This window comes from Gorilla gorilla, chromosome X (genome assembly GCF_029281585.2).
Source record: "Gorilla gorilla gorilla isolate KB3781 chromosome X, NHGRI_mGorGor1-v2.1_pri, whole genome shotgun sequence".
In the NCBI taxonomy this organism is placed as follows: domain Eukaryota; kingdom Metazoa; phylum Chordata; class Mammalia; order Primates; family Hominidae; genus Gorilla; species Gorilla gorilla.
The window spans coordinates 72,875,893-72,897,082 of record NC_073247.2 but is presented as its reverse complement, the minus strand read 5'-3'; positions in this window follow the sequence as shown (position 1 = coordinate 72,897,082).

The following is a 21,190-nucleotide window of genomic DNA, read 5'->3' as shown; positions in this document are numbered from 1 at the left end:
TCTGAGAGTGCTTCTGTCTAGATTTTAGATGAAGATATTCCCGTTTCCAAAGAAGTCGTTAGAGCTATCCAAATATTCACTTAGAGATGCTACACAAAGAGTGATTCCAAACTGCTCTATGAAAAGATAGTTGAAGTCTGTTAGTTGAGGACACACATCACAAAGAAGTTTCTGAGAAGGCTTCTGTCTGGATTTTATATGAAGATATTCCTGTTTCCAACGAAATCTTCACAGTTATCCAAATATCCACTTGCAGATTCTACAAAAAGGGTGTTTCCAAACTGCTGTATGAAAAGAAAGGTTCACCTCTGTTAGTTGAGGACACACATCCCAAATTTGTTTCTGAGAATGCTTCTGTCTAGAATTTATGGGAAGATATTTCTTTTTCACCGATAGGCCTGAAAGCGCTTGAAATGTCCACTTCCAGATAGTACGGAAAGAGTGTTTCAATCCTCCTCTATGAAAGGGAATGTTCAGCTCTTGACTTGAATGCAGATATCACAAAGTCCTTTCTGAGAGTGCTTCTGTCTAGACTTTAGATGAAGATATTCCCGTTTCCAACGAAATCGTTAGAGCTATCTAAATATCCACTTAGAGATTCTACAAAAAGTGTGTTTCCAAACTGCTCTATCAAAAGAAAGGTTGAACTCTGTTACATGGGGACACACTTCACAAAGAAGAATCTGAGAATGCTTCAGTCTAGATTTTATATGAAGATATTCCCGTTTCCAACGAAATCTTTAGAGCTATCCAAATACACACTTACAGATTGTATAAAAAGAGTGTTTCCAAATGGCCTTGTTAAAAGAAATTTTTTATTCTGTTAGTTGAGGACACACATCACAAAGAAGTTTCTGAGAATGCTTCTGTCTGGATTTTATATGAAGATACTCTAGTTTCCAAGGAAATCTTCACAGTTATCCAAATATCCACTTGCACATTCTACAAAAAGTGTGTTTCCAAATTGCTGTATCAAAAGAAAGGTTGAACTCTGTTAGTTGAGGACACACATCACAAAGAAGTTTCTGAGAATGCTTCTGTCTATATTTTATATGAGGATATTCCCGTTTCCAACGAAATCGTTAGACCTATCCAAATATCCATTTACAGATTATACAAAAAGAGTGTTTCCAAATGGCTCTGTCAAAAGAAAGGTTAAACTCTGTTAGTTGAGGATACACTTCACAAAGCAGTTTCTGAGAGTGTTTCTGTCTGAATTATATATGAAGATATTCCCGTTTCCATCGAAATCTTTACAGTTATCCAAATATCCACTTGCAGGTTCTACAAAAAGACTGTTTCCAAATTTCTGAATCAAAAGAAAGGTTGAACTTGGTTAGTTGAGGACACACATCACAGAGAAGTTTCGGAGAATGCTTCTGTCTAGATTTTATATGAAGATATTGGTGTTTCCAACGAAATCTTCACAGTTGTCCAAATATCCACTTAGAGATTCTACAAAAAGAGTGTTTCCAAATTGCTGTATCAAAAGAAAGGTTCAACTCTGTTAGTTGAGGACACACATCCCAAAGAAGTTTCTGAGAATGCCTCTGTCTAGAGTTTATATGAAAATATTTTCGTTTCCAACAAAATCTTCACAGTTATCCAAATATCCACTTGCGGATTCTACTAAAAGAAAGTTTCCAAACTGCTGTATCAAAAGAAAGGTTCAACCCTGTTAGTTGAGGACTCACATCCCAAATTTGTTTCTGAGTATGATTCCGTCTAGATTTTCTGGGAGGATATTTCCTTTTTCACCATAGGCCTCAATGTGCTTGAAAATTCCACTTGCAGATAGTACAGAAAGAGTGTTTCCAACCTACTCTATGAAAGGGAATGTTCAGCTCTGTGACTTGAACGCAGATTCACAAAGTTGTTTATGAGAGTTCTTCTCTCTAGATTTTAGATGATGATATTCCGGTTTCGAATGAAATCGTTAGAACTCCCTAATTACCCACTTAGAGATTCTATAAAAAGAGTGTTTCCAAACTGCTCTATCAAAAGAAATGTTGAATTCTGTTAGTTGAGGACACACATCACAAAGAAGTTTCTGAGAATGCTTCTGTCTAGATTTTAGTCGAAATATTCCCGTTTCCAATGAAATCATTAGAGATATCCAAACATCCATTTACAGATTCTACAAAAAGAGTGTTTCCAAACTGCTCTATCAAAGGAAAGGTTGAAATCTGTTAGTTGAGGACACACATCACAAAGAAGTTTCAGAGAATGCTTCCGTCTCGATTTTATATGAAGATATTCCCGTTTCCAACGAAGTCTTCACAGTTATCCAAATATCCACTTGCGGATTGTACAAAATTATGTTTCCAAACTACTGTATCAAAAGAAAGGTTCAACTCTGTTAGTTGAGGACACACATCCCAAATTTGTTTCTGAGGATGATTCCGTCTGGATTTTATGGGAAGATATTTCCTTTTTCACCATAGGGCTCAATGTGCTTGAAATGTCCACTTGCAGATAGTACAGAAAGAGAGATTCCAACCTACTCTATGAAAGGGAATGTTCAGCACTGTGACTTGAACACAGATTCACAAAGTTGTTGATGAGAGTGCTTCTGTCTAGATTTTAGATGACGATATTCCCGTTTCCAATGAAATCGTTAGAGCTCACCAAATATCCACTGAGAGATTCTACAAAAAGAGTGTTTCCAAACTGCTCCATCAAAAGAAAGGTTGAATTCTGTTAGTTGAGGACACACATCACAAAGAAGTTTCAGAGAATGCTTCTGTCTCGATTTTATATGAAGATATTCCCGTTTCCAACGAAATCTTCACAGTTATCCAAATATCTACTTGCACATTATACAAAAAGAGTGTTTCCAAATTTCTGCATCAAAAGAGAGGTTTAACTCTGTTAGTTGAGCAAGCACATCACAAAGAAGTTTCAGAGAATGCTTCTGTCCAGATTTTACATGAAGATATTCCCGTTTCCAACTAAATCATTAGAGCTATCCAAATATCCACATACTGGTTCTACAAAAAGAGTGTTTCCAAACTGCTCTATCAAAAGAAACGTTGAACTCCGTTAGTTGAGGTCACACATCATAAAGCAGTTTCTGAGAATGTTTCTGTCTGGATTTTATACGAAGATATTCCCGTTTCCAAGGAAATCTTCACAGTTATCCTAATATCCACTTGCACATACTACAAAAAGAGTGTTTCCAAATTGCTGTATCAAAAGAAACGTTGAACTCTGTTAGTTGAGGATACACATCTCAAAGAAGTTTCTGAGAATGCTTCTGTCCAGATTTTATATGAAGACATTCCCGTTTCCAACTAAATCATTAGAGCTATCGAAATATCGACTTACAGGTTCTACAAAAAGAGTGTTTCCAAACTGCTCTATCAAAAGAAAGGTTGAACTCTGTTAGTTGAGGACACATATCACAAAGCAGTTTCTGAGAATCTTTCTGTCTGGATTTTATAGGAAGATATTCCCGTTTCCAAGGAAATCTTCACAGTTATCCAAATATCCATTTGCAGATTCTATAAAAAGAGTGTTTCCAAATTGCTGTATCAAAAGAAAGGTTCAACTCTGTTAGTTGAGGACACACATCCCAAATTTGTTTCTAAGATTGCTTCTGTCTAGATTTTATGGGAAGATATTTCCTTTTTCACCATAGGTCTGAAAGCGCTTGATATGTCCACTTGCAGAAAGTTCAGAAAGAGTGTTTCAATCCTGCTCTAAGACAGGCAATGTTCAGGTCTGCGACTTGAATGCAGATATCACAAAGTTCTTTCTGAGAGTGCTTCTGTCTAGATTTTAGATGAAAATATTCCCGTTTCCAACGAAATCGTTAGAGCTATTCAAATATCCACTTAGATATTCTACAAAAAGAGAGTTTCCAAACTGCTGTACCAAAAGAAAGGTTGAACTCTGTTAGATGAGGGCACACATCACAAAGCAGTTTCTGAGAATGTTTCTGTCTGGATTTTATATGAAGATATTCTCGTTTCCAACGAAATCTTCACAGTTATCCAAATATCCACTTGCAGATTCTGCAAAAAGAGTGTTTCCAAACTGCTGTATCAAAAGAAAGAATGAACTCTGTTAGTTGAGGACACACATCTCAAGGAAATTTTTGAGAATGCTTCTGTCCAGATTTTATATGAAGATATTCCCGTTTCCAACTAAATCATTAGAGCTATCGAAATATCCACTTACAGGTTCTACAAAAAGAGTGTTTCCAAACTGCTCTATCAAAAGAAAGGATGAACTCTGTTAGTTGAGGACACATATCACAAAACAGTTTCTGAGAATGCTTCTCTCTAGATTTTATACGAAGATAATACCATTTCTAACGAATCTTCACAGTTATCAAAATATCCACTTGCAGATTCTACAAAATACTGTTTCCAAACTGCTGCATCAAAAGAAAGGTTGAATTCTGTTAGTTGAGGACACAGGTCACAAGAATTTTGTGAGAATCATTCTGTCTCGCTTTTAAGGGAAGATATTTCCTTTTTCACCATAGGCCTGAAAGCGCTCGAAATGTTCACTTCCAGGTACTACAGAAAGAGTGTTTGAAACCTGCTCTATGAAACGGGATGTACACTTCTGTGACTTGAATGCAGATATCACAAAGTAGTTTCTGAGAGTGCTTCTGTCCGGATTTTAGATGAAGATATTACCGTTTCCAACGAAATCATTAGAGCTATGCAAATATCCACATACAGATTCTACAAAAAGTGTGTTTTCAAACTGCTATGTCAAAAGAAAGGATGAACTCTGTTAGTTGAGGACACACATCACAAAGCAGTTTCTGAGAATACTTCTGTCTGGATTTTATATGAAGATATTCCCGTTTCCAACGAAATCTTCACAGTTATCCAAATATCCACTTGCAGATTCTACAAAAAGAGTGTTTCCAAACTGCTGTATCAATAGAAACGTTCAACTCTGTTAGTTGAGAACACATATCCCAAATTTGTTTCTGAGAATAATTCTGCCTAGATTTTATGGGAAGATATTTCCTTTTTCACCATAGGCCTGAATGCGCTTGAAATGTCCACTTGAACATAGTACTGAAAGAGTGTTTCAAACCTGCTCTATGAAAGGGAATGTTCAGATCTGTGACTTGAATGCAGATATCACAAAATTGTTTCTGAGAGTGCTTCTGTCTAGATTTTAGATGAAGATATCCCCGTTTCCAACGAAATCGTTAGAGCTTTCCAAATATCCTGTTAGAGATTCTAGAAAAAGAGTGTTTCCAAACTGCTCTACGAAAAGAAAGGTTGACCTCTGTTAGTTGAGGGCACACATCAAAAAGTAGTTTCTGAGAATGCTTCTGTCTCGATTTTATATGAAGATATTCCCGCTTCCAAAGAAATCTTCACAGTTATCCAAATATCCACTTGCAGATTCTACAAAAAGAGTGTTTCCAATCTGCTATCAGAAAGGAAAGGTTCAACTCTGTTACTTGAGGACACACATCGCAAATTTGTTTCTGAGAAACCCTCTGTCTAGATTTTATGTGAAGATATTTCATTTTTCACCATAGGCCTGAAAGCGCTTGATATGTCCACTTGCAGATAGTACAGAAAGTGTGTTTCAAACCTGTTCTATGAAAGGGAATGTTCACCTCTGTTACTTGAATGCAGATATCTCAAAGTGGTTTCTGAGAGTACTTCTGTCTAGATTTTATATGAAGATATTTCCGTTTCCAACGAAATCTTCACAGTTATCCAAATATCCACATGCAGATTCTACAAAAAGACTGTTTCCAAATTGCTGTATCAAAAGAACGGTTGAACTCTGTTAGTTGAGGACACACATCACAAGGAAGTTTCTGAGAATGCTTCTGTCTAGATTTTATATGAAGATATTCGTGTTTCCACCGAAATCTTCACTGTTATCCAAATATCCACTTGCACATTCCACAAACAGAGTGTTTCCAAACTGCTGTATCAAAAGAAAGCTTCAATTGTGTTAGTTGAGGACACACATCCAAAATTTGCTTCTGAGAATGATTTTGTCTAGATTTCATGGCAAGATATTTCCTTTTTCACCATAGGGATGAATGCATTCGAAATGTCCACTAGCAGATAGTACACAAAGAGTGTTTCATACCTGCTCTATGCAAGGGTATGTTCAGCTCTGTGAGTTGAATGCAGATATCACAAAGTTGTTTCTGAGAGTGCTTCTGTCTAGATTTTAGATGAAGATATTCCCGTTTCCAACGAAATCGTTAGAGCTATTCAAATATCCACTTAGAAATCGTACAAAAAGTGTGTTTCCAAACTGCTCTATCAAAAGAAAGGTTGAACTCTGTTAGTTGAGGACACACATCACAAAGAAGTTTCTGAGAATGCTTCTGTCTGGATTTTATGTGAAAATATTCCCGTTTCCTACGAAATCTTCACAGTTATCCAAATATCCACTTACAGATTCGACAAAAAGAGTGTTTCCAAACTGCTGTATAAAAAGAAAGGTTGAACTCTGTTAGCTGAGGATGCACATAACAAAGAAGTTTCTGAGAATGCTTCTGTCTAGATTTTATATGAAGATATTCCCATTTCCAAATTGCTGTATCAAAAGATATGTTCAACTCTGATAGTTGAGGACACACATCACAAAGAAGTTTCTGAGAATGCTTCTGTCTAGATTTTATATGAAGATACTCCCGTTTCCATCGAAATCGTTAGAGCTATCCAGATATCCACATAGAGGTTCAACAAAAAGAGTGTCTCCAAACTGCTTTATGAAAAGAAAGGTTGAAATCTGTTACTTGAGGACACACATCACAAAGAAGTTTCTGAGAATGCTTCTGTCTAGATTTCATATGAAGTTATTCCCGTTTCCAATGAAATCGTTAGAGCTATCCAAATATCCACTTACAGATTCTACAAAAAGAGTGTTTCCAAACTACTCTGTCAAAAGAAAGGTTGAACTCTGTTAGTTTAGGACACACATCACAAAGCAGTTTCTGAGAATACTTCTGCCTGGATTTTATATGGAGATATTCCCGTTTCCAACAAACTCTTCACAGTTATGCAAATATCCACTTGCAGATTCTACAAAAAAGAGCGTTTCCAAACTGCTGTATCAAAAGAAAGGTTCAACTCTGTTAGTTGAGGACACAGAACCGAAATTTGTTTCTGAAAATGATTCTGTCTGGATTTCATGGGAAGATATTTTCTTTTTCACTATAGGCCTGAAAGCGCTTGAAATGTCCACTTGCAGATAGTACAGAAAGAGTGTTTCAAACCTGCTCTATGAAAGGGAATGTTCAGCTCCGTGACATGAATGCAGATATCACAAAGTTGTTTCTGAGAGTGTTTCTTTCTAGATTTTAGATGAGGATATTCCCGTTTCCAACGAAATCTTTAGAGCAATCCAAATATCCACTTAGAGATTCTACAAAAAGTGTGTTTCCAAATTGCTGTACCAAAAGAAAGGATGACCTCTGTTAGTTGAGGAAACACATCAGAAAGAAGTTTATGATAATGCTTCTGTCTAGATTTTATATGAAGATATTCCCGTTTTCAACGAAATCTTCACAGTTATGCAAATATCCACTTGGAGATTCTACAAAAAGAGTGTTTCCAAATTGCTGTATCAAAAGAAAGGTTGATCTTTGTTAGTTGAGGATACACATACCATATTTGTTTCTGGGAAAGATTCTGTCTAGATTTTATGGGAAGACATTTCCTTTTTCACCATTTGCCTGAAAGTGCTTGAAATGTCCACTTGCAGATAGGGCAGAAAGAGTGTTACAATCCTTCTCTATGAAATGGAATGTTCAGCTCTGTGACTTGAAGGCAGATATCACAAAGTTGTTTCTGAGAGTGCTTCTGTCTAGATTTTAGATGAAGATATTCCCGTTTCCAACGTAATCGTTAGAGCTATCCTAATATCCACTTAGAGATTCTACAAAAAGAGTGTTTTCAAACTGCTCTATCAAAAGAAAGGTTGAACTCTGTTAGTTGAGCACACGCATCACAAAGAAGTTTCCGATAATGCTTCTGTTAGGATTTTATATGTAGATATTCCCGTTTCCTACGAAATGTTCACAGTTATCCAAATATCCACTTGCAGATTCTACAAAAAGAGTGTTTCCAAACTGCTGTATAAAAAGAAAGGTTGAACTCTGTTAGTTGAGGACACACATCACAAGGAAGTTTCTGAGAATGCTTCTGTCTAGATTTTATATGAAGATATTCGTGTTTCCACCGAAATCTTCACTGTTATCCAAATATCCACTTGCACATTCCACAAACAGAGTGTTTCCAAACTGCTGTATCAAAAGAAAGCTTCAATTGTGTTAGTTGAGGACACACATCCAAAATTTGCTTCTGAGAATGATTTTGTCTAGATTTCATGGCAAGATATTTCCTTTTTCACCATAGGGATGAATGCATTCGAAATGTCCACTAGCAGATAGTACACAAAGAGTGTTTCATACCTGCTCTATGCAAGGGTATGTTCAGCTCTGTGAGTTGAATGCAGATATCACAAAGTTGTTTCTGAGAGTGCTTCTGTCTAGATTTTAGATGAAGATATTCCCGTTTCCAACGAAATCGTTAGAGCTATTCAAATATCCACTTAGAAATCGTACAAAAAGTGTGTTTCCAAACTGCTCTATCAAAAGAAAGGTTGAACTCTGTTAGTTGAGGACACACATCACAAAGAAGTTTCTGAGAATGCTTCTGTCTGGATTTTATGTGAAAATATTCCCTTTTCCTACGAAATCTTCACAGTTATCCAAATATCCACTTACAGATTCGACAAAAAGAGTGTTTCCAAACTGCTGTATAAAAAGAAAGGTTGAACTCTGTTAGCTGAGGACGCACATAACAAAGAAGTTTCTGAGAATGCTTCTGTCTAGATTTTATATGAATATATTCCCATTTCCAAATTGCTGTATCAAAAGATATGTTCAACTCTGATAGTTGAGGACACACATCACAAAGAAGTTTCTGAGAATGCTTCTGTCTAGATTTTATATGAAGATACTCCCGTTTCCAGCGAAATCGTTAGAGCTATCCAGATATCCACTTAGAGGTTCAACAAAAAGAGTGTCTCCAAACTGCTTTATGAAAAGAAAGGTTGAAATCTGTTACTTGAGGACACACATCACAAAGAAGTTTCTGAGAATGCTTCTGTCTAGATTTCATATGAAGTTATTCCCGTTTCCAATGAAATCGTTAGAGCTATCCAAATATCCACTTACAGATTCTACAAAAAGAGTGTTTCCAAACTACTCTGTCAAAAGAAAGGTTGAACTCTGTTAGTTTAGGACACACATCACAAAGCAGTTTCTGAGAATACTTCTGCCTGGATTTTATATGGAGATATTCCCGTTTCCAACAAACTCTTCACAGTTATGCAAATATCCACTTGCAGATTCTACAAAAAAGAGCGTTTCCAAACTGCTGTATCAAAAGAAAGGTTCAACTCTGTTAGTTGAGGACACAGAACCGAAATTTGTTTCTGAAAATGATTCTGTCTGGATTTCATGGGAAGATATTTTCTTTTTCACTATAGGACTGAAAGCGCTTGAAATGTCCACTTGCAGATAGTACAGAAAGAGTGTTTCAAACCTGCTCTATGAAAGGGAATGTTCAGCTCCGTGACATGAATGCAGATATCACAAAGTTGTTTCTGAGAGTGTTTCTTTCTAGATTTTAGATGAGGATATTCCCGTTTCCAACGAAATCTTTAGAGCAATCCAAATATCCACTTAGAGATTCTACAAAAAGTGTGTTTCCAAATTGCTGTACCAAAAGAAAGGTTGACCTCTGTTAGTTGAGGAAACACATCAGAAAGAAGTTTATGATCATGCTTCTGTCTAGATTTTATATGAAGATATTCCCGTTTTCAACGAAATCTTCACAGTTATGCAAATATCCACTTGCAGATTATACAAAAAGAGTGTTTCCAAATTGCTGTATCAAAAGAAATGTTGATCTTTGTTAGTTGAGGATACACATACCATATTTGTTTCTGGGAAAGATTCTGTCTAGATTTTATGGGAAGACATTTCCTTTTTCACCATTTGCCTGAAAGTGCTTGAAATGTCCACTTGCAGATAGGGCAGAAAGAGTGTTACAATCCTTCTCTATGAAATGGAATGTTCAGCTCTGTGACATGAAGGCAGATATCACAAAGTTGTTTCTGAGAGTGCTTCTGTCTAGATTTTAGATGAAGATATTCCCGTTTCCAACGTAATCGTTAGAGCTATCCTAATATCCACTTAGAGATTCTACAAAAAGAGTGTTTTCAAACTGCTCTATCAAAAGAAAGGTTGAACTCTGTTAGTTGAGCACACGCATCACAAAGAAGTTTCCGATAATGCTTCTGTTAGGATTTTATATGTAGATATTCCCGTTTCCTACGAAATGTTCACAGTTATCCAAATATCCACTTGCAGATTCTACAAAAAGAGTGTTTCCAAATTACTGTATGAAAAGAAAGGATGAAATCTGTTAGTTGAGGACACACATCACAAAGAAGTTTCTGAGAATGCCTCTGTCTAGATTTAAATGAAAATATTCCCGTTTCCAACAAAATCTTCACAGTTATCCAAATATCCACGTAGAGATTCTACAAGAAGAGTGTTTCGAAACTACTCTATCAAAAGAAAGGTTGAACTCTGTTACTTGAGGACACACATCACAAAGATGTTTCTGAGAATGTTTCTGCCCCGATTTTATATGAAGATGTTCCCGTTTCCAATGAAATCGATAGAGCTATCCAAATATCCACTTACAGGTTCTACAAAAAGAGTGTTTCCAAACTGCTCTATCAAAAGTAAGGTTGAACTCTGTTAGTTGAGGACACACATCACAAAGAGGTTTCTCAGAATGCTTCTGTCTGGATTTTATATGAAGATATTCCCGTTTCCAATGAAATCTTCACAGTTATCCAAATATCCGCCTGCAGATTCTACAAAAAGTGTGTTTCCAAACTGCTGTATCAACAGAAAGTTTCAACTCTGTTAGTTGAGGACACACATCCCAAATTTGTTTCCCAGAATTCTTCTGTCTAGATTTTATGGGAAGATATTTCCTTTTTCACCATAGTCCTGAACGCGCTTGAAATGTCCACTTGCAGATAGTACAGAAAGAGTGTTTCAAACTTGCTCTATGAAAGGGAATGTCAAGCTCTGTGACTTCAATGTAGATATCACAAAGTTGTTTCTGAGAATGCTTCTGTCTACATTTTAGATGAAGATATTCTCGTTTCCAACAAAATCGTTAGAGCTATCCAAATATCCACTTAGAGATTCTACAAAAAGTGTGTTTCCAAATTGCTGTATCAAAAGAAAAGGTTGACCTCTGTTAGTTGAGGACACACATCACAAATAAGTTGCTGAGAATGCTTCTGTCTAGATTTTATATGAAGATATTCCCGTTTCCAACGAAGTTTTCACAGTTATCCAAATATCCAATTGCAGATTCTACGAAAAGAGTGTTTCCAAATTGCTGTATCAAAAGAAAGTTTGAACTCTGTTAGTTGAGGACACACATCACAAAGAAGATTGTGAGAATGCTTCTGTCTACATTTTATTTGAAGATATTCCCGAATCCAAGGTAATCTTCCCAGTTATCCAAATATCCACTTGCAGATTCTACAAAAAGAGTGCTTCCAAATTGCTGTATCAAAAGAAAGGTTGAACTCTGTTAGCTGAGGACACACATCACAAAGAAGTTTCTGAGAATGCTTCTGTCTAGATTTTATATGAAGATATTAGCGTTTCCAATGAAATCGTTAGATCTATCCAAATATTCACTTACAGATTCTACGAAAAGAGTGTTTCCCAACTGCTCTATCAAAAGAAAGGTTGAACTCTGTTAGTTGAGGACACATATCACAAAGAAGTTTCTGAGAATGCTTCTGTCTAGATTTTATATGAAGATGTTCCCGTTTCCAATGAAATCGTTAGAGCTATCCAAATATCCACTTACAGATTCTACAAAAAGAGTCTTTCCAAACTGCTCTGTCAAAAGAAAGTTTGAACTCTGTTAGTTGATGACACACATCACAAAGAAGTTTCTGAGAATGCTTCTGTCTAGATTTTATATGAAGATATTCCCGTTTCCAATGAAATCGTTATAGCTATCCAAATATCCACTTACAGATTCTACAAAAAGAGTTTTTCCAAACTGCTCTGTCAAAAGAAACGTTGAACTCTGTTAGCTGAGGACACACATCACAAAGAAGTTTCTGAGAATGCTTCTGTCTGGATTTTGTAAGAAGATACTCCCGTTTCCAACGAAATCTTCACAGTTATCCAAATATCCACTTGCAGATTCTACTTAAAGAGTGTTTCCAAACTGCTCTGTCAAAAGAAAGATTGAACTCTGTTAGTTTAGGACACACATCACAAAGAAGTTTCTGAGAATGCTTCTGTCCGGATTTTATATGAAGATATTCCCGTTTCCAAGGAAATCTTCACAGTTATCCAAATATCCACTTAGAGATTCTACAAAAAGTGTGTTTCCAAACTGCTGTATCAAAAGAGAGGATGACCTCTGTTAGTTGAGGACACACATCCCGAATTTGTTCCTGGGAATGCTTCTGTCTAAATTTTATGGGAAGATATTCCCTTTTTCACCATAGGCCTGAAAGCGCTTGCAGTGTCCACTTGCAGATAGTACAGAAAGAGTGCTTCAAACCTGCCCTATGAAAGTAAATGTTCAGCTCTGTGACTTGAATGCAGATATCACAAAGTTGTTTCTGAGAGTGCTTCTGTCTAGATTTTAGGTGAAGATATTCCCGTTTCCAACAAAATCGTTAGAGCTATCCAAATATCCACTTAGAGATTCTACACAAAGAGTGTTTCCAAACTGCTCTGTCAAAAGAAAGGTTGAACTCTGTTAGTTGAGGACACACATCACAAAGAAGTTTCTGAGAATGCTTCTGTCTAGATTTTATATGAAGATATTCCCGTTTCCTACGAAATCGTAGGAGCTTTCCAAATATCCATTTACAGATACTACAAAAAGAATGTTTCCAAACTGCTCTGTCAAAGGAGAGGTTGAACTCTGTTAGTTGAGGACACACATCACAAAGAAGTTTCTGAGAATGCCTCTGTCTAAATTTAAATGAAAATAATCCCGTTTCCAACGAAATCTTCGCATTTATCGAAATATCCACTTAGAGATTCTACAAAAAGAGTGTTTCGAAACTGCTCTATCAAAGGAAAGGTTGAACTCTGTTACATGAGGACAGACATCACAAAGAAGTTTCTGAGAATGCTTCTGCCCAGATTTTATATGAAGATATTCCCGTTTCCAAAGGGATCGTTAGAGCTATCCAAATATCCACATACAGGTTCTACAAAAAGAGTGTTTCCAAACTGCTGTATCAAAAGAAAGCTTCAACTGTGTTAGTTGAGTACACACATCCAAAATTTGTTTCTGAGAATGGTTCTGTCTAGATTTCAGAGGAAGATATTTCCTTTTTCACCATAGGCCTGAATGCGCTTGAAATGTCCACTTGCAGATAGTACAGAAAGAGTGTTTCAAACCTGCACTATGAGAGGGAATGTTGAGCTCCGTGACTTGAATGCAGATATCACAAAGTTGTTTCTGAGAGTACTTCTGTCTAGATTTTAGATGAGGATATTCCCGTTTCCAACGAAATCGTTAGAGCTATCCAAATACCCACTTAGAGATTCTACAAAAAGTGTGTTTCCAAACCGTTCTATCAAAAGAAAGGGTGAAATCTGGTAGTTGCGGACACACATCACAAAAAGTTTCAGAGAATCCTTCTGTCTGGATTTTATATGAAGATATTCCCCTTTCCAAGGAAATCTTCACAGTTTTCCGAATATCCACTTGCACGTTCTACAAATAGAGTGTTTCCAAATTGCTGTATCAAAACATAGGTTGAACTCTGATAGTTGAGGACACACATCACAAAGAAGTTTCTGAAAATGCTTTTGTCTAGATTTTATATGAAGATATTTCCATTTCCATTGAAATCGTTAGAGCTATCCAGATATCCACTTAGAGATTCAACAAAAAGAGTGTCTCCAAACTGCTTTATCAAAAGAAAGGTTGAAATCTGTTAGTTGAGGACACACATCACAAAGAAGTTTCTGAGAATGCTTCTGTCTAGATTTTATATGAAGTTATTCCCGTTTCCAATGAAATCGTTAGAGCTCTCCAAATATCCACTTACAGATTCTAGAAAAAGAGTGTTTCGAAACTACTCTGTCAAAAGAAAGGTTGAACTCTGTTAGTTGAGGACACTCATCACAAAGCAGTTTCTGAGAAGGCTTCTGCCTGGATTTTATATGGAGATATTCCCGTTTCCAACGAAATCTTCACAGTTATGCAAATATCCACCTGCAGATTCTACAAAAAAGAGTGTTTCCAAACTGCTGTATCAAAAGAAAGGTTCAACACTGTTAGTTGAGGACACACAACCAAAATTTGTTTCTGAAAATGATTCTGTCTAGATTTCATGGGAAGATATTTCCTTTTTCACCATAGGCCTGAAAGCGCTTGAAATGTCCACTTGCAGATAGTACAGAAAGAGTTTTTCAAACCTGCTCTATGAAAGGGAATGTTCAGCTCCGTGACTTGAATGCAGATATCACCAAGTTGTTGCTGAGAGTGTTTCTTTCTAGATTTTAGATGGGGATATTCCCGTTTCCAACGAAATCGTTAGAGCAATCCAAATATCCACTTAGAGATTCTACAAAAAGAGTGTTTCCAAATTACTGTATCAAAAGAAAGGTTGAACTCTGTTAGTTGAGGAAACACATCACAAAGAAGTTTCTCAGAATGCTTCTGTCTAGATTTTATATGAAGATATTCCCGTTTTCAATGAAATCTTCACAGTTATCGAAATATCCACTTAGAGATTCTACAAAAAGAGTGTTTCCAAACTGCTCTATCAAAGGAAACGTTGAACTCTGTTACTTGAGGACACACATCACAAAGAAGTTTCTGAGAATGCTTCTGCCCAGATTTTATATGAAGATATTCCCGTTTCCAACGATATCGTTAGAGCTATAAAAATATCCACTTAGAGATTATACAAAAAGTGTGTTTCCAAATTGCTGTATCAAAAGAAAGGTTGACCTCTGTTAGTTGAGGACACACATCACAAAGAAGTTTCTGAGAATGCTTCTGTCTAGATTTTATATGAAGATAATCCCGTTTCCATCGAAGTCTTCACCGTTATCCAAATATCCAATTGCAGATTCAATGAAAAGAGTGTTTCCAAATTGCTGTATCAAAAGAAAGTTTGAACTCTGTTAGGTGAGGACACACATCACTAAAAAGTTTCTGAGAATGCTTCTGCCTAGATTTTATATGAAGATATCCCCGTTTCCAAGGTAATCTTCACAGTTATCCAAATATCCACTTTCAGACTCTACAAAAGAGTGTTTCCAAACTGCTGTATCAGAAGAAAGGTTCAACTCTGTTAGTTGAGGACACACATCACAAAGGAGTTTCTGAGAATGCTTCTGTCTAGCTTTTATATGAAGATATTCCCGTTTCCAATGAAATCGTTAGATCTATCCAAATATCCACTTGCAGATTCTGCAAAAAGTGTGTTTCCAAACTGCTCTGTTAAAAGAAAGGTTGAACTCTGTTAGTTGAGGACACACATCACGAAGCAGTTTCTGAGAATACTTCTGTCTGGATTTTATATGATGATATTCCCGTTTCCAATGAAATCTTCACAATTATGCAAATATCCACTTGCAGATTCTACAAAAAGAGTGTTTCCAAACTGCAGTATCAAAAGAAAGCTTCAACTGTGTTAGTTGAGTAAACACATCCAAAATTTGTTTCTGAGAATGGTTCTGTCTAGATTTCATGGGAAGATATTTCCTTTTTCACCATAGGCATGAATGCGCTTGAAATGTCCACTTGCAGTTAGTACAGAAAGAGTGTTTCAAACCTGCTGTATGAAAGGGAATGTTGAGCTCCGTGACTTGAATGCAGATATCACAAAGTTGTTTCTGAGAGTGCTTCTGTCTAGATTTTAGATGAGGATATTCCCGTTTCCAACGAAATCGTTAGAGCTATCCAAATATCCACTTAGAGATTCTACAAAAAGTGTGTTACCAAACCGTTCTATCAAAAGAAAGGGTGAAATCTGGTAGTTGAGGACACACATCACTAAAAGTTTCAGAGAATCCTTCTGTCTGGATTTTATATGAAGATATTCCCGTTTCCAAAGAAATCTTCACAGTTATCCGAACATCCACTTGCACATTCTACAAATAGAGTGTTTCCAAATTGCTGTATCAAAACATAGGTTGAACTCTGATAGTTGAGGACACACATCACAAAGAAGTTTCTGAAAATGCTTTTGTCTAGATTTTATGTGAAGATATTCCCGTTTCCACCGAAATCGTTAGAGCTATCCAGATATCCACTTAGAGATTCAACAAAAAGAGTGTCTCCCAACTGCTTTATCAAAAGAAAGGTTGAAATCTGTTAGTTGAGGACACACATCACAAAGAAGTTTCTGAGAATGCTTCTGTCTAGATTTTATATGAAGTTATTCCCTTTTCCAATGAAATCGTTAGAGCTATCCAAATATCCACTTACAGATTCTAGAAAAAGAGTGTTTCGAAACTACTCTGTCAAAAGAAAGGTTGAACTCTGTTAGTTGAGGACACTCATCACAAAGCAGTTTCTGAGAATACTTCTGTCTAGATTTTATATGAAGATATTCCCGTTTTCAATGAAATCTTCACAGTTATCGAAATATCCACTTAGAGATTCTACGAAAAGAGTGTTTCCAAACTGCTCTATCAAAGGAAAGGTTGAACTCTGTTACTTGAGGACACACATCACAAAGAAGTTTCTGAGAATGCTTCTGTTTGGATTTTATATGAAGATATTCCCGTTTCCAACGAAATCGTTAGACCTATCCAAATATCCACTTAGAGATTATACAAAAAGTGTGTTTCCAAATTGCTGTATCAAAAGAAAGGTTGACCTCTGTTAGTTGAGGACACACATCACAAAGAAGTTTCTGAGAATGCTTCTGTCTAGATTTTATACGAAGATAATCCCGTTTCCAACGAAGTCTTCACCGTAATCCAAATATCCAATTGCAGATTCTATGAAAACAGTGTTTCCAAATTGCTGTATCAAAAGCAAGTTTGAACTCTGTTAGGTGAGGACACACATCACAAAAAAGTTTCTGAGAATGCTTCTGCCTAGATTTTATATGAAGATATTCCCGTTTCCAAGGTAATCTTCACATTTATCCAAATATCCACTTTCAGACTCTACAAAAAGATTGTTTCCAAATTGCTGTATCAAAAGAGAGGTTGAACTCTGTTAGTTGAGGACACACATCACAAAGGAGTTTCTGAGAATGCTTCTGTCTAGGTTTTATATGAAGATATTCCCGTTTCCAATGAAATCGTTAGATCTATCCAAATATCCACTTACAGATTCTACAAAAAGTGTGTTTCCAAACTGCTCTGTTAAAAGAAAGGTTGAACTCTGTTAGTTGAGGACACACATCACGAAGCAGTTTCTGAGAATACTTCTGTCTGGATTTTATATGAAGATATTCCCTTTTCCAATGAAATCTTCACAGTTATGCAAATATCCACTTGCTGATTCTACAAAAAGAGTGTTTCCAAATTGCTGTATCAAAAGAAAGGTTGAACTCTGTTAGTTGAGGACACACATCACAAAGAAGTTACGGAGACTCCTTCGGTCTAGATTTCATATGAAGATATTCCCGTTTCCAAATGGCTGTATCAAAAGATAGGTTGAACTCAGGTAGTTGAGGACATACATCACAAAAAAGTTTCTGAGAATGCTTCTGTCTAGATTTTATATGAAGATATTCCCGTTTCCTTTGAAATCGTTAGAGCTATCCAAATATCCTCTTAGAGATTCCACAAAAAGAGTGTTTCCAAACTGCTCTATCAAAAGATAGGTTGAAATCTGTTAGATGAGGACACACAACACAAAGAAGTTTCGGAGAATGCTTCTGTCTAGATTTTATATGAAGATATTCCCGTTTCCAATGAAATTGTTAGAGCTATCCAAATATCCACTTACAGATTCTACAAAATGAGTGTTTCCAAACTGCTCTGTTGAAAGAAAGTTGAACTCTGTTAGTTGAGGACACACATCACAAAGAAGTTTCTGAGAATGCTTCTGTGTGGATTTTATATGAAGATATTCCCGTTTCCAATGAAATCTTCACAGTTATAGAAATATCCACTGGCAGATTCTACAAAAAGAGTGTTTCCAAATTGCTGTATCAAAGGAAAAGATGAACACTGTTAGTTGAGGACACACATAAAAAAGAAGTTTTTGAGAACGCTTCTGTCTAGATTTTATATGAAGATATTCCCGTTTCCAACGAAATCTTCACAGTTATCCAAATATCCACTTACAGATTCTACAAAAAGAGTGCTTCCAAACTGCTGTATGAAAAGAAAGGTTCAACTCTGCTAGATGAGGACACACATCCCAAATTTGTTTCTGTGAATGCTTCTGTCTAGGTTTTATGGGAATATATATCCTTTTTCACCATAGGAATGAAAGCACTTGAAATGTCCACTTGCAGATTGTACAGAAAGAGTGTTTCAATCATACACTATGAAAAGGAATATTCAGCTCTGTGACTTGAATGCAGATATCACAAAGTTGTTTCTGAGAGTGCTTCTGTCTAGATTTTAGATGAAGGTATTCCCGTTTCCACAGTAACTGTTGGAGCTATCGAAATATCCACTTAGAGATTCTAAAAAAAGTGTGTTTCCAAACTGCTCTATCAAAAGAAAGGTGGAACTCTGTTACATGAGGACACACATCACAAAGAAGTTTCTGAGAATGCTTCTGTCCAGATTTAATATGAAGATATTGCTGTCTCCAACGAAATCTTCTCAGTTATCCAAATATCTACTTGCACATTCTACAAAATGGTGTTTCCAAATTTCTGTATCAAGAGAAAGGTTGAACACTGTTAGTTGAGGACACACATCACAAAGAAGTTTCTGGGAATGCTTCTGTCTGTATCTTATATCAAGATATTTCCGTTTCCAAAGAAATCGTTCCAGCTATTCAAATATGCACTTAGAGATTCTACAAAAAGAGTGTTTCCAAACTGCTCTATCAAAAGAAAGATTGAACTATGTTAATTGAGGACACACATCACAAAGAAGCTTCTGAGAATGCTTCTGTCTAGATTTTATATGAAGTTATTCCCGTTTAAAAGGAATTCTTCACAGTTATCCAAATATCCACTTGCTGATTCTACAAAAAGAATGTTTCCAAATTGCCATATCAAGAGAAAGTTTGAACTTTGTTAGTTGAGGACACACATCCCAAATTTGTTTCTGAGAATGATTCTGTCTAGATTTTATGGGAAGACATTTCCTTTTTCAACATAGGCCTGAATGCGCTCGAAATGTCCACTTGCAGATAGTAGAGAAAGAGTGTTTCAAACCTGCTCTATGAAAGGGTATGTTTAGCTCTGTGACTTGAATGCAGATATCACAAAGTTGTTTCTGAGAGTGCTTCTGTCTAGATTTTAGATGAAGGTATTCCCGTTTCCAACGAAATCTTTACTGCTAACCAAATATCCACTTGCTGATTATACAAAAAGAGTGTTTCCAAACTGCTCTATCAAAAGAAAGGTTGAACTCTGTTAGTTGAGGACACACATCACAATGAAGTTTCTGAGAATGCTTCTGTCTGGATTTTATATGAAGATATTCCCGTTTCCAATGAAATCCTCACAGTTATCCAAATATCCACTTGCAGATTCTACAAAAAGAATGTTTCCAAATTGCAGTACCAAAAGAAAGCTTGAACTCTGTGAGTTGGGGACACACACCACAAAGAAGTTTCTGAGAATGCTTCTGTCTAGATTTTATATGAAGATATTCCCGTTTCCAACGAAATCTTCACAGGTATCCAAATATCCACTTGCAGATTCAGCAAAAAGAGTGTTTCCAAATTGCTGTATCAAAAAAAAAGTTGAACTCTGTTAGTTGAGGACAAACATCACAAAGAAGCTTCTGAGAATGCTTCTGTCCGGATTTTATATGAAGATATTCCTGTTTCCGATGAAATCTTCACAGTTATCCAAATATCCACTTACAGATTCTACAAAAAGTGTGTTTCCAAACTGCTGTATCAAAAGAAAGGTTGAACTCTGATAGTTGAGGACACACGTCCTGAATTGGTTTCTGAGAATGCTTCTGTGTAGATTTTATGGGAAGATATTTCCTTTTTCACCATAGGCCTGAAAGCGCTTGCAATGTCCACTTGCAGATAGTACAGAAAGAGTGCTTCAAACCTGCTCTATGAAAGTGAATATTCAGCTCTGTGACTTGAATGCAGATGTCACAAAGTTGTTTCAGACAGTGCTTCTGTCTAGATTTTAGATGAAGATGTTCCCGTTTCCAATGAAATCGCTAGAGGTATCCAAATATCCACCTAGAAATTCTACAAAAAGAGTGTTTCCAAACTGCTCTATCAAAAGAAATGTTGAACTCTGTTCGTTGAGGACACACATCACAAAGAAGTTTCTGAGAATGCTTCTGTCTAGATTTTATATGAAGATATTCCCATTTCCAAAGAAATTGTTACAGCTATCCAAATATCCAATTACAGAAACTACACAAAGAGTGTTTCCAAACTGCTCTATCAAAAGAAAGGTTGAACTCTGTTAGTTGAGGACACACATCACAAAGAACTTTTTGAGAATGCTTCTGTCTAGATTTTATATGAAGATATTCCCGTTTCCAATGAAATCGATAGAGCTATCCAAATATCCACTTGCAGATTCTACAAAAAGAGTGTTTTCAAACTGTTCTGTCAAAAGAAAGTTTGAACACTTATAGTTGAGGACACACATCACAAAGAAGTTTCTGAGAATGCTTCTGTCTGGATTTTATATGAAGATATTCCCGTTTCCAAAGAAATCTTCACAGTTATCCAAATATCCACTTGCACATCCTCCAAAAAGAGTGTTTCCAACCTGCTGTAGCAAAAGAATGGTGCAACTGTGTTAGTAGAGGACACACATCCAAAATTTGTTTCTGAGAATGATTCTGTCTAGATTTCATGGGAAGATATTTCCTTTTTCACCTTAGGCCTGAATACGCTTGAAATGTCCACTTGCAGATAGTACAGAAAGAGTGTTTCAAACCTGCTCTATGAAAGGGAATGTTCAGCTCCGTGACTTGCATGCAGATATCACAAAGCTGTTTCTGATA